The sequence below is a fragment of the Lepisma saccharinum genome, chromosome 23, assembly GCF_977018435.1.
Source record: "Lepisma saccharinum chromosome 23, izLepSacc3.1, whole genome shotgun sequence".
Lineage (NCBI taxonomy): Eukaryota > Metazoa > Arthropoda > Insecta > Zygentoma > Lepismatidae > Lepisma > Lepisma saccharinum.
Window position 1 is genome coordinate 39,258,288 of NC_139251.1, and position 14,108 is coordinate 39,272,395.

The window sequence follows — 14,108 nt, forward strand, 5'->3', positions numbered from 1 at the left end:
CGCAGTCTGCTAGTTCTCCCAGCGCGGCCGTTTCCCAGTCTTGCAACGCAATTTTGCCATCTGGCGGTTCAACAGCGAACCAACTAGATTCAGTCACGAACCAATTGCAAACCTTGACATTAGAAAATAAAGTTGAAGCGTTGTGTCACACTGTCCAGAACCTGGCAGATCAAATACAATCAAATAACAGTAATCAATTTCAGACCCGGCCTACTTTTTACGGCCAGGGGAATGGTAATCGCAGAGGTTCTACTCGCGGCATGAGACGCAATTTCAGATCTCGAGGTGGAAATAATAATTCAGACGGGGGGCGACAAAATTCACAGTTTTCGCAAGGCCAGATCTGTTTCCGGTCAAATCACTCTACCAGGGACTGTTTTTATAATCCAAACAATGAAAACAAGGGCGATTTAAACTGAAAAACCGTGTGAATCGATGGGACGGATCCACACGCAAGACAAAATTTGACACAGTTCCTATCCTTGAAAAAAACAACCTATTCTTCATTCAAGCTCATGTAAATAATCACCCCCTAGAAATTATGATTGACAACGCAAGCCAGATTAGTATTTGTCCTCAGCATTTAATTCCACCCAATGCAAAGAAAATTCAAATGCACAGCATTATTAAAGGCGTCACTGGTAACAGACTTCTTATCTCAGAAATTGTAATCCTCCCCCTTCACATAGGAAGATATAGGTACTCCCACCCTTTTAGAGTTGTGCAATCCAAAGAATTACCTCCTCTCCTTGGCAATGACTTCTTGAAGACACAAAATTGTGACATTTCACTTAGTACTAACCTGTTAACTCTTAGACGCTTAGGCCATATTCCGAACTATAACCTTCCCACAAAATCACACACCTACACCATCCCTGATGTAATTTTTTCTAAACTACACCCTACTAGCACCCAACACAGTTTAGTAACAATCCCAGAAAATGTAACCCTAAAACCTAGAACCCGAACATATGTTCCAGTTTCCATCACTCCCCCCCTCCCCCACAATATCCTACTCACACCCTCTCAGGAAACACTCCTTACATACAATATCCTCATACCCCATGCTCTCCTTAACACTTCTTCCCCCCTGTTACTAATTCATAACCCCTCAGAGAAACCAGTCACTCTCAAATCCAACACCCCACTTGGCCAAGCAACCCCATGTGACATTCTAGTAGACATGACAGACACATCCAACACTGATATGACTACCACTACATACGCATGCACAGAAGACAATACAGACAACACAAGACTGAAGGAAAGTCAGAAAAAATTTGACCCATCTTGCATCAGTATTAACCCTGACTTATCAGAGGCAGACAAACAGAAAATCATACAGTTAGTATTTGATTATGCTGATGTTTTAGCCTGGAAAGGCGATAAACTCACCACAACCCCAATTTATGAGTACGACATTGACATTGGCGACAATCAACCTCCCTATATGAGACAATACCCCATCCCTTTGAATCTTAGAGAGCAAATGAAAATTGAGCTTAACAAGCTCTTACAAGATGGCATCATTCGCAGGTCAGAAGGTAGTCCATTCCGACACCCAGTTCTCTTAGTGCGCAAGCGAGACAATTCGTTCCGCGTGGTGTCTGACCTTCGGGCACTGAATAAAATTATTCAGCCCTCCTCTCTCCCAACACCTAACATTGACAACATTTTAGCAGACATGGCAGGCAAGAAATATTACACAACCCTTGACCTTAAATCGGCATTTTTTCAGGTAAAATTAACAGAAAGGTCAAAGAAAATGACCTCATTTGCAATTAGTAATTGTGGAAATTACGAGTATGAAGTATTACCAATGGGATTGAAGACAAGTAGTCAGGTCATGAACAATGTAATGTCTATGGCTCTATCTGGCATAGATAGTTCCGAGATATCTGCATATACGGATGACATAATTTGCTACACAAACTCAGTTGACGCAATGCTACAAGTTTTACATAAAGTCTTTGCTAAATTACGTGCAGCCAATTTGAAACTAGGGCCAAATAAATGTAAATTTTGCTTTGAGGAAATTGCAGTCTTAGGCCATCTTGTGTCGCAAAAGGGATTTAAAATTTCTGATCACATCCTGCGTGCAATCAAAGAATTCCCTCCACCTAAATCTAAGAAGAATTTGAAATCCTTCCTAGGCATATGCAATTTCATCAGACGCTATGTACAAGGGTTTGCGGAACCCGCAGAATGTTTGTTCAAATTACTCAAAAAGAAAGTAAACTTTCATTGGCATGAAGAGCATCAGAAAAGCTTTGAGGCATTAAAAGACAAAATTATTTCCGCACCCATTCTTAGACCTTATGATCCAAAGCAGACTTCATGCGTATACATCGACGCGTCATACCAGGGTATGGGTGGTTGTCTTATGCAGAGGGATACTGATGGAGTACTACATCCGATAGCCTTCTGCAGCAGACACCTTACAGACACTGAGAAAAAAGCAGATGTCTTTTCTCTTGAAATTGCATCTGCCTTTTATGTCCTAAAATCATTCAAATTCTTCTTAATCAACACACCCTTTATAGTTTTCACAGATAACCATGCATTGTCTTACCTTAGAACAACAAAACAGTTGTCCGGGGTCCTTGCTCGAAGATCACTCTTCTTCCAAGAGTTCGACTTCCAAATCCACCATATCCCATCATCACAGAATGGTATTGCTGATGCATTATCAAGGAATCCTGTAGACCCAGCCCCTTCCTTGCCCAACAACACAGCACAAGACACTTCCCTTGACACAGACGAGGAGGACATACTAAATCAAGTCTTCATGTTACAATCCGATGACTTTGACATAGGTACGGCACAAAGAGAGGACCCATACTTACAAGCATTAATCAAAATTCATGAAAACCACCCAGATGCTGATCACAAATTAGAGAAAACAGCCTACTCATTTGTTCTTGACAATGGAATCCTTTATAGGAACACTAAATTTTCACCAGGCTATAGAAGACAGTTATGTATTCCCCAAAAACTAAGAAAAGAAGTGTTTCAATTAATTCACTGTAACAAAATGATGGCCGCACATCAAGGTGCTGCTAAAACATACTCCCATCTCTCTTTACGCTACTATTGGCCTAATCTAAAGAAATATGTGTACGCTGCAGTACGCAAATGCACTGAATGTCAAGTAGCAAAAAGAGCTCACGGAGCCGTACAACATACACTGCAAACGAGCCCACCCGCTAGTCATCCCTTTAGCCAAATACATATTGACGTGTGTGGACCACTGACTTCAACCTCTGACACAGGACACAAATATTTTCTATCCGTTGTTGACAATTGTACCAGATTTGCCATAACTACAACCCTCCCCAACCATGATGCCAACTCAATAGCTAATGCTCTTGTCTCCCATGTTTTTCTCATTTTTGGTCTTCCAGAGACGATTATGCTTGACAGGAGCTCCCCGAACTGTAGCAAATTAATACAGGAATTATCCAAAATTACTGGTGTCACATTAAAATTTGTTGATACTGCTGCCCACTTCAGAAATGGTGTAGTCGAATCATCTTTTCACTACTTGAAATCCATCATGAAAACTTATGTGGTACAAAAACAAGGTAAATGGCATGAACTTTTGGCTAGCGCGACCCATGCCCACAACGTAAGTACACATCTTGGCATGAACAACTCCCCCTATTTTTTGCTATTTGGACAACACCCTAGGTTAATTGCAGATGCTGTTCTCCCTACTAATCCCAACACCACTATCCACTCTAATGAACAGAGAATAGAACAACTCCAGGCCGCTCGAGAACTAGCACACAAACATTTAGCAAAGCGATTTGAGCAGCAAAAACAATGTGCCGACAAAAAGACACAACAAACAACCTACTCCCCTGGACAATTAGTGTATATTTTGGACACTACCCCTCATCCCCACGTACCCAAGGCATTTTCCTCCTCCTACAAATTTCAAGGGAAAATAATTTCACAAAACGACGCCAATTCCTATTTGGTGGAATACACCGATGGTCGTGGCAAACTGAAAACCGATGCTATCACGATTCACCGTTTGAAACCAAGGCACCTTGACTCGGACGAGTCTGTCACTTAAATATTCAATTTTTCCATTTTTCACCGTTGCACAGTCCATTCACACTTTATAAATATTCTTTTCGCACCCGCATGTCAATATAATACTTGTATTTTCGCAATTTTTTTCGCAACGCGATTTTTTCACAACGGACATTTTTCACCAAGCCGCACACAAGAACGAGCACATGTAAAAACGGAAGTTCCGCCATTTTGATTCACGTAGTACCCTCTTCTTCCTGTTCCCTCCTCCTCAATACTGTACACATAAAAGAGTCGGGAATTAACTTTAAAAGCAAGTTCGAAGACTAAAATAAACTTTTAATATTCCACAAAGTAATAATAATAAAGAAGTAGAAAGTAAAAACGGCCAATCAGGAACGTAGTCTCTCAACTGACTACTGGTTGAGTACGTGAATTTTCCACTCGCTAGCAACAACGCGATTTTTTCTGTCTGCAGCAAGCAGATTGTAAAAAAAAAAAAAAACTCGCACAAGTATATGCGCATGCGCGACCTACCCGTAGACGAATCTCGCACAGCTGACGATTTAGTAATCGCTTCGGCTCGAGCAAATACATCGCGGAGCGCAAAACATAAACAAATGGTAATAAAATACAAACAAATAAAAATGCAGAAGTTTATATTATAAACTATTCAGTCTCGAGAATCTCTTGCATTACAATTTGTTAATCCTTCTCTTTTATAATTTTTCATTAGTGATCTTTTACCTTTTTATTTGAGTAGCTTACTCGGAAAACAATTTTTTTTCCATCACAAATCTCATGCTTAATACATGATATTTTTTTTATGCAAACTCCGTTTTAAAATTGTATCTTTGTCCCTTTCAGGGTTCACTACCGACAATGGCAGTAATGTTACTACTTTCCTTTTTTTCCCTCATTTTTTCGGTCACCACGGCGACTGAACATGTGAAAATCATCTCGGGAATTTATCTGAAAGAACTACCAGGCACCATCCCTTATCATTATACCATCCCCATCTACTATAATGTGAAATTAGAAATGCCTAAACCCCAGCACTTCCCATCAACACTACATAATGCCATGTGCAACAAAGGCGAAGAAGATTCCAACCAATGTAAACTTGCGGTCCAACTCCAAAATTTTCATTCACACCTTTTTTCACACCTTTCCCTCTTCACACGACTCACCCCCAATTCCGTAGTTAGACAAAAGCGTGCACTCCTTGGCTTTATCAGTAGCATTGCTAACTATTGCTGCGATTTTGCCACTAGTAAGCAACCAGAACCCCTATTCCAAAATGCTCATGAAGTAAAACAAACGATATCTAACATTAAATTACAACTGCAAGCTAATCATATTTTCTATCAAAATTTAACTGGTGAAATTCACTCTTTCCAACATCAGATTGAGGATGTTTTTACTGAATATGCTAACCACTCTGATAGTTTGGCTAGAAATCAGGAAGCATTGATTAATAAACTCAAAAATTTAACAATCAAAGATGCACATCAAACACAGGCATATCTCATCGAATTTATGACCCTAATCTTACAGCTTAGCCAAATGTTCACCCTTTTTGAATATGAGAACACCATTAACAATTGTAAACATCATTTTCTCTCTGAACATGTTGTATCTAAAACAACACTGCACCGAGACTTGAAAAAGATTCAAAAAAATATTCTTCCTACTGGATTTGATATAGCGATTCCTCTCACACTTATTGACATGTATTATCAGATACCCCTGTCCCAATGCAGAATTTCTGCTGATGCTGTCAATATTGAGTTGAAGGTGCCTATCACTTCCACTCAGAAGAAATATAAACTTTATTTAGCAATCCCTGTCCCCTTTTCATATCAAAATTTAACATGCGTAGTGTCGCATAATCCATCGTATATCGCCCTTGATGATTCTCATAATGTTGTCACTATTAGTGGTACAGACCTTGAAAATTGTCAGGTCCATACACAGAAATTGTGCCTTCTGCCTTCTCACACAGGAAGACACGATGGGCTCAATTTCTGTTTTTCCAAATTGATTCAAGCAACAACCGTGGCTGATACGATGAATGGGTGTACCTACACATGTCACGAATCCCACCTCACTGATGTGGTCAAATTAGATTTAAATGTTTATGCAATAATTAATCCTCCTCCTACCATCACCTTTTTTTACGCTAATGGCTCCACTTTACATTACAATCTTACCACTTTTCACGAACCCGGTGCAGTATTGTTACACGTGGCTTGCCGTACAGATGTACTTATCACCCCCGATATCAAAATTCATGCTATCTTTCCTTGTGGTTTCGATCATTCAACAATCCACCGAACAATTCATATCCTTCCTGCTGCCTGGACCAACAATCCCAATTTTCTACTCGACACCCATTATAAAATTTCCCCCCTTGTGAATGCAACGGCTCTTTATCATAAACAATGGACATTTCATATCCCTCACCTTAACCTCTCCCAATATAAAGTTCTTGACATCCCTCCCATAACTCCACTTTACAGACATGCGGATTTTCCCATCATTATAATTTTTGTCTGGCTCACATGTCTCACTCTAGGTGTTATATACCAATTTAAACTTCTCCACATTCCCCTTTTCTTATGTTTTACTTCTAAGGCTCGTGCACTTACCCCTCATGACCTTGTAAAATCTCCTGCACATACAACCTCCTATCTCTTCTTAATTTTCATAGCTCTCCTGCTTCTTTGTATTTGCATTACTTACATGTACTTACGTCTAAAACGTCACACTTCTTGCTGTTCATGTTGTCACCGGCGAACCCCATCTCCTCCTAAGACATGTTCCGTCCCTATTATTAGTCCTCCTATTTCCTTAGCTACTATATCTCAACGTCCCGCACATTCCCCACCACCCCCTCCCACTCTTCGTCAACTTACAACTCCCACTCGCTTAGCTCCTCCTCTTCCCACACGTATCACCTTCGATGATGGCTACTGTCTACCCACCCCTGTCATTTCACTTATGTCACCTTCGCCTCCAACCTTTACTCTTCCGCACTTAGGCGAACACCTTTTATTATAACTTCCCCTTCCCTACGCTTGTCGGCTCCCCCTTGCACAACGTCACCATCTGGCCATACTACACTCACGGCGTTCTCAAGCATCTCTTCGGCAGTTCCACATGCAGCCAGTCACCCAGCAGTCGGTCAGCGAGGAATCATCATGGCGCAGCAGTCATCCTGGAGCAGCTGTACAAGCAGCCAACCAACCAGCGACCATCTATTGCAGACATCATGCAGCCAGCCAGCCAGGAGACCTCCTATTGCAGCACACACCATGCAGCCAGCCAACCAGCTTCCATCTTATTGCAGACATCATGCAGTCTTCATGCGGCTCATCTATTGCAGACATCATGCAGCCAGCAGATATCTTATTTCAGCTCATCATGCAGCCCGCCAGTTGGCCAGTGGACATCATGCAGACACCATGCAGCCAGCCAACCGGCTGACATCTTATTGCAGACATCATGCAGTCTTCATGCGGCTCATCATGCAGCCAGCCAGCCAGCAGGCATCCTATTGCAGCCAGCTAGACATCATGCAGCCAGCCAGCCAGGAGCCTTCCCATTGCAGCAGACATCATACAGCCAGCCAGCCAGCACATATTCTATTGCAGACATCCTGATGCAGACATCATGTAGCCAGCCAGCCAGGAGACCTCCTATTGCGGCAGACATCATGATGCAGACATCATGCAGCCAGCCAGCCAGGAGCCTTCCTATTGCAGCAGACATCATGCAGCCGGCCAGCCAGCAGATGGCTTATTGCAGCACACCATGCAGACATCATGCAGCCAGCCAGACACCATGCCGCCATCCTGCAGCAAGCACATAAACATGTAGCCAGCAGACCACAGGCAGCCTGCAGCTCAGACTACCACCAGCGGTCAGCATTCCAGCTGAACATGCAGCCAGACCCGTGCAGTACCAGCTATACCGACAGCTCCAACTTTTTTTATTTTATTTTTACACATTATTATATACAGGGTTTTTATTTTTCTTTACTCAATGTACCTTCAATTATTATTTCAAATATACTCTCCATAACCATCTCTACTCTGCTTCGTAACCACTCACAGTGGATACATCTTGGCCAGGGGAATGATGAAGGAATTGGGAGCATAAAAGTCGAAACATTAATTTGCCTCAAACATCGCTCAGAAGCTCGCAAGTTGAACGCTCATTCACCCCACATTCCACCGGATGCAGAGCCGAGCAACTAGAATTTTCCACTCGGCTCTGCACAGTCAGCAAGGCAACGGCCCTCGCCAGCGATGAGTGCACCTCCACTGTAAATTTCCATCTGCATCCAGGGATACCCCAGGTGCACAGTGGAGGTGCAAAGTCCACCAACCTATGACTCAAATCCAATGTATAAAACCGCTGGAGACAGTAAATCGATCTCTCACTTCGCTCCAATATCACCACCAAACTGATCGACGAGAAGAGGACGACGGCCTGCTGAGAGATCGCGACAGTACGAGGCGGCAACAAGCGAGAAGTCCATAGCAGTCCGGATTAAGCCAACCGAAGAATCTGCAAGAATAAAACAAGTCGCCGAATTTCCTGCCGTCTCTTATCGTCATCTTCGATCTCTCCAGCGGACACCTGTCACCGTCGCCGACGCCAGAAGCCGAGGGCCAGACCAACAGCAAGGGGTGAGTAGCGTTCAACAACACAGGCTCCCAACAATCCTTCATCAGCCTCCTTAAGGGTAGAGGTGGTTAGCCAAGTCAAACTTAAGACCTACTGTATTTATCTGAGCTACGTCCCGGCGTGACTCGATCCCGTACCTTACCCGACGTCACGCTACAATATATATTTGAAAATTCAGGCGACATTACGACTGGACACCCTGTATTTTTTTGCCCCTTGCCTCAGAGGATTATACTAATTGTAGGTTCAGACGCCAGAAACTCATTAGCCTGCAAGAATGCAGTTACCACGGTGTACTGGCCAGTCACCGTGGCGGAGTGGTTAGCACATTGCGCTACGACGCCAGGGGCCTGAGTTTGAATCCAGGCGTGTGCATGGATGTTTGTGAGTGTCCATTCATCAATTTCATCATATCATCACTCATCCCCATCTTCGCAAATTAGCCAAAAGTGGCACAAGAAGCGAAGTAAAATAAAGCAAGTCAATCAACCGAGGTGTACTCATTGCCTTCCCGATGGCGCAGTGGTAGCGTTGTTACCTTACCTTGTAATCAAGGGGTCCCGGGTTCGATACCCGGAGGAGGCACATAGTCGTTCGGATCCCACTTTAAACTGTAGGTCTAACCCGATTAGCCTTACTGTGCATAAAGTGGACTTAAAAACACCATTTCAACAATGTCCACAGTGTACTGTGTGGAAGAGACGATGACACTTCTCATAAGGTCACTCCTTACACCCTGTGCGTGTATGTGTGCGTGTGTGTGTGTGTGTGTGAGAGAGAGAGAGAGAGAGAGAGATGCTCATACTACTATTACTATAAATTAGTCTGAAAACTTTCATGTAGACTATTTGAAGGGTTAGCCCATCCGGTAAAGACGTCATTGATGTCCATGCCTGACCCAGGATTCGAACCAAGGGCCCCCCTGGCTATCCTTTCCACTCTCTCGCTTTGAATTACAGTGGCTTCATTAGATGACGACTTCCTGAAGTTAGAAAAGCACTGCACTGACCTTTCACCTTCATTATCCAGTCGATATGTATATACCTCTTTTATCTGGAACCTTGCGATACAGCAATGCGATGTGAAACACAAGCATGACTCAGAAGTGTCAGTGGAATGCTAATCATGTTTATGCTTTAACGACAAAACGCACTGCACTGCCTACGCACAAGTGAATCACCTTCACCATTGCACGGACACTGCTGGCAACGACGTATTTGGGTGGAAGGCGGTCTGGACCCCCAGAAAGACTTACTGATTAATAAAATAAAATAATGAAAATAATAATCGATAATCGATTGTACTGTAATCGATGGTCATTTCTTTCCTATGAACTTGGAAGGCTTTTATTTATTATTATTATTTTATTTGGATCATACTGCTTTGAAGGACAGGGCCAAAGAAGATTTATGCACACTACTTAATGATAAATGCATAAACTATTAATCAGGAACTTTAATTTTCATCAACCGGATCTAATATCCTTATTTTATTATTCGATAAATATTCAATTCTTGATCTATTTGACATTAATTTCCTTGTTTTTATACAAATTTTGGCGATCTTAAGTACACGCAAGCTGAATAATAATTATTTGACGTTCCTATCTATATTCTCATACCATTTTTTTGCGTATTCATTAGTGTTGCCCACGAGACGAGACTTTGGCCTGTCTCGTCTCGTGGAGTCTCGTGGAAATGCTGTCTCGTCTCGAAAATATTCGTTTGTCTTATGACACATGGTCAATCTCGTCTTGTCTCGAATTTTTAAAAGCCTGTCCTGTCTCGTCCCGTCGGCAACACTAGTATTCATGTAATAATAAGAATGCAATATTAATAAATTTACATATTTGAATTAATATTTAATTTAATTATAACTTAAACATTCATATTATTATTATTATTATTATTATTATTATTATTATTATTATTATTCAGATACTTGGTTCGGACACCCCCCGAAATATATTTTTAGATACTTGTCTGACAGCTGGGTTGTAAAATCCCATTGCAAGCTAATGGTATCGTTACAATCCAGAAGTTTCCTTGGCTGTATAACGGATAAGGCACGTTTCAATGTCCGAATCGAAGAAAATGCACAGAAGGAGGGGCAACAACAAGTTGACATGATTTATTCCGGGGGCGGTAGAATTCTCATGATGTTTCATGTACACAGCACCCCTGAAATTCTATAGGACCTAAGTGCCCAAATGAATCATAAATTCCTATAAATGCCCGACAGCGCAGTTTGTACCTGAAAAACGCCTTTCAAACCTTCGCGTAAGTTTAAATATAACTTCTTTTTTAAAAAAGGAACCACCCTTAATTTTCACCACATAGGTTTGAGACCCTTGAACCTTGAACAAATTCTTAGTGGCAAAAGAAGTAATGCAACAGCAAGGAGTATCAGCGTTTGTACAAATTTTCGCCATCTTCCAGCCTGCATCACGAAATTGGAAAAATGTGGAGTGACACTGACTGCATGAGGCCTTCTTTGTTGTTAAACTCTGACCTTCCCAGAGACAGTACTTAAAGGGACACAGGGCCGGCGCTAGTCATTTTGCCGCCCTGGGCGGTGACGGCAGATGCCGCTCCCTTTGGACCCCTCCCCCGTCATTACTCAGCAACGGGAAATTGAAAATCAATATATTCCTAAGTAAAACATCAAACTATAAAAAAAATTAGGCTTGTTACGCTATTTCATTACTAGTAAACACAAAAGGATATCTCGCTCGACCACAGTTAAGCTTTAAAAAATGTGACACTAATTTTATATTATTGTTTTATGAAAACTATCTATGGGTGATCTAAGGTCTGAATTCCTTCCTGAGTTGTCTCTGCATAAAGTGGCTATGGGGGTTCACCCAGCATCAACTTAATGGGTACCTGGGGGCAATCCTGGGAGGTAACGGCGGCCGGAGAGTGGTGCTGATCACATCACCTCCAAAGTGGCCGAGATCGAGAATGTGTGTAGCCCTATCCCTCACATCCCCTAAATGTGCTATATGCACAGGGAACTTTACCTTTGCATGTAATATTCTATTTCGTATAATGTTACCTTACATAAAATGGAAACAAGCGTGTTTCAGACATGATTGACGGAAGATAGTATTTTTATTAACCTTAATTAAAAAAAAACAACAACTTTGTTCGCCACTTGGCACGGTTGCCGACAAAGTAAATAAATTCGAAGTTCTACACTCACATTAGGGGCAAAATCATGACCCTTTATCAGTTTAAGGTCTCCTTAGGTGTAATTGTTTTATTATAGCCGAAAGCAATTTTAGTTCATCTTTTAATTCAGTTGCCTTCATGTGTTAACATTCCGGCAAGTTTTCTACACTTTTCAGACAAAATATCAGATGGCATGTCTTTATGCTTACTAATATCATAAAATAAGTCGAAAAATTCACTATGATGTATAAGCTGCTGAAATCTTTCTCTTAGAGCTAAAATAATCGTCTAGGACCTGGTAATAAAAATCAACTTTGTACCGTTTTAGTGGATCTTCAACAGTTTCATCATACTGATTTTCGATTTCGACCCTGTACAGTGTTTCCTATCTTTGAATCATCTATATCTAAATTCGAATCAACCGGGACTCACACGGCGCCGCCCCCCCGACGCCTCCACGAGTGGCCAAGAGGCGTCTAAAAAACTGAAATTGTTCATCACACCTGCTTTTCAAAGCACTGATATGTTTGCAGGAAATTATCTGACCGCATCTAATACATCGTAGATTCATGTTTTGAAGACATTTGCTCATTACATTACGTGGAGTAACAAGTCATACCAGATAACTAGTGAGCAAAGGAATGTAAAGCCACACAACTGGTTTGCAATGCAACGAGCCTCATGTGCGACCATTTGGACAGTTTATTGTCGCCACTTATTTGAAGGAGCGCATCATAGACCTCTCCCACTTGATATCTCGCTTTCCCACCTTATGGCACTCAGAGGTTTCAAAGTGAGACTACTGATATGTTTCGAAACGGTGGGTTGGCATATATTAACTTCCAAGTTATATAATATAATATTATAAGTTTCAAGTTTTCAATAGGCTTATTTTTTTCCTTCTCTTTAAATTTTGCCGCCCAGAAAATTTGCCGCTCTTGACGGTCGCGCGGTTCCCCCCCCCCCTTCCGCCGGCACTGAAGGGACAGTAGGTGGGTGTAGCATACCAAAGCTGCAGGCTGTTTTGTGACGGAATCTTGGCTAAAAAAAATATTCACGGTGTTAAAGCATGTAAGGGGATGGGCCGATATCAAGAAAATGCTCGATTGATTGGCTGTTTCGAGCACCTGCTGTCATATGTAGGGAAGGCAACCCCGCAAGTGACCAACCACCTCGCCTATTTCCCCGATTGACACAACAGTCTAGGACTCTAGGTCTAGGCGATCAGGGGGAGGGAGGACGTGCAAGTACCACTTTTGGTTGTCAAATATCTGTGATACTACGTGATGAATGGAAAAATGGTTTCTACAACCAAATGGCATTCTCTTTACCCCTCAAGTCAATTAACAAGTAAAATAAGAACAGAAGTCCGACAAGTTGAAATTTCCCGGTAATTTTAATATGCATGAAACAAGTGGGTTTACCTGCGGTGTACCAGGTAACATAAGAGGTGATCAATAAACAATGTGTATAATGGATATTGTGCAAACACAACTATTATCTAATAAATCTTATGCCTACCGGCCATCCTGTTTGATTTGATATATTTTACTTCGCGTTTCTGTCACTTTTGGCTAATTGCGAAGATGAGTATGATTGGTGATAAGATGAATGAGATGAAGGACAAATCACAAACATACATGGACATTGGACAGCACAGAAGTCCCATAGAGGATTATACTGGCCATGGGTTCAGACGCCAGAGCCTCGTTGCTCAATGGTGTACTACGTGGAAGTGAGGTTGACATTTGGCCGGCCGGCCTTTCTGTATCGTAATGCTTTTATACGGCAAAGGTCCTATATTTGAATATCGTGTGTAAGGCACGACTATATCAGTGTGTATCAGGTCCATACCCAGGATTATTTGGGGGGGGGTCCGGTAATATAGAACAAAGAGAAGATCCGAAATGCTATGGGTTTGATTGAATTAGATCATTTTACGTTGTTTTTTCTGCCAAGTTTGTCTAATCGCGACGATGAGGACGAGTCATTATATGATGAAAGTGATGAAGAAGCACACAAAGAACACCCATGCCCAGTCCGGGATTCGAATCAAGGACCAGGCATTGTAACCTGCCCTCTCTCAATCTCTAATCGCCGCCACTGCTACCCAATATTGCGGACTGCAGAGTTCTGCTATATCCACAACAAGCATATAAGGCCAAAGTTGAAAAACCGTCAATATTATTTTAGTATCTT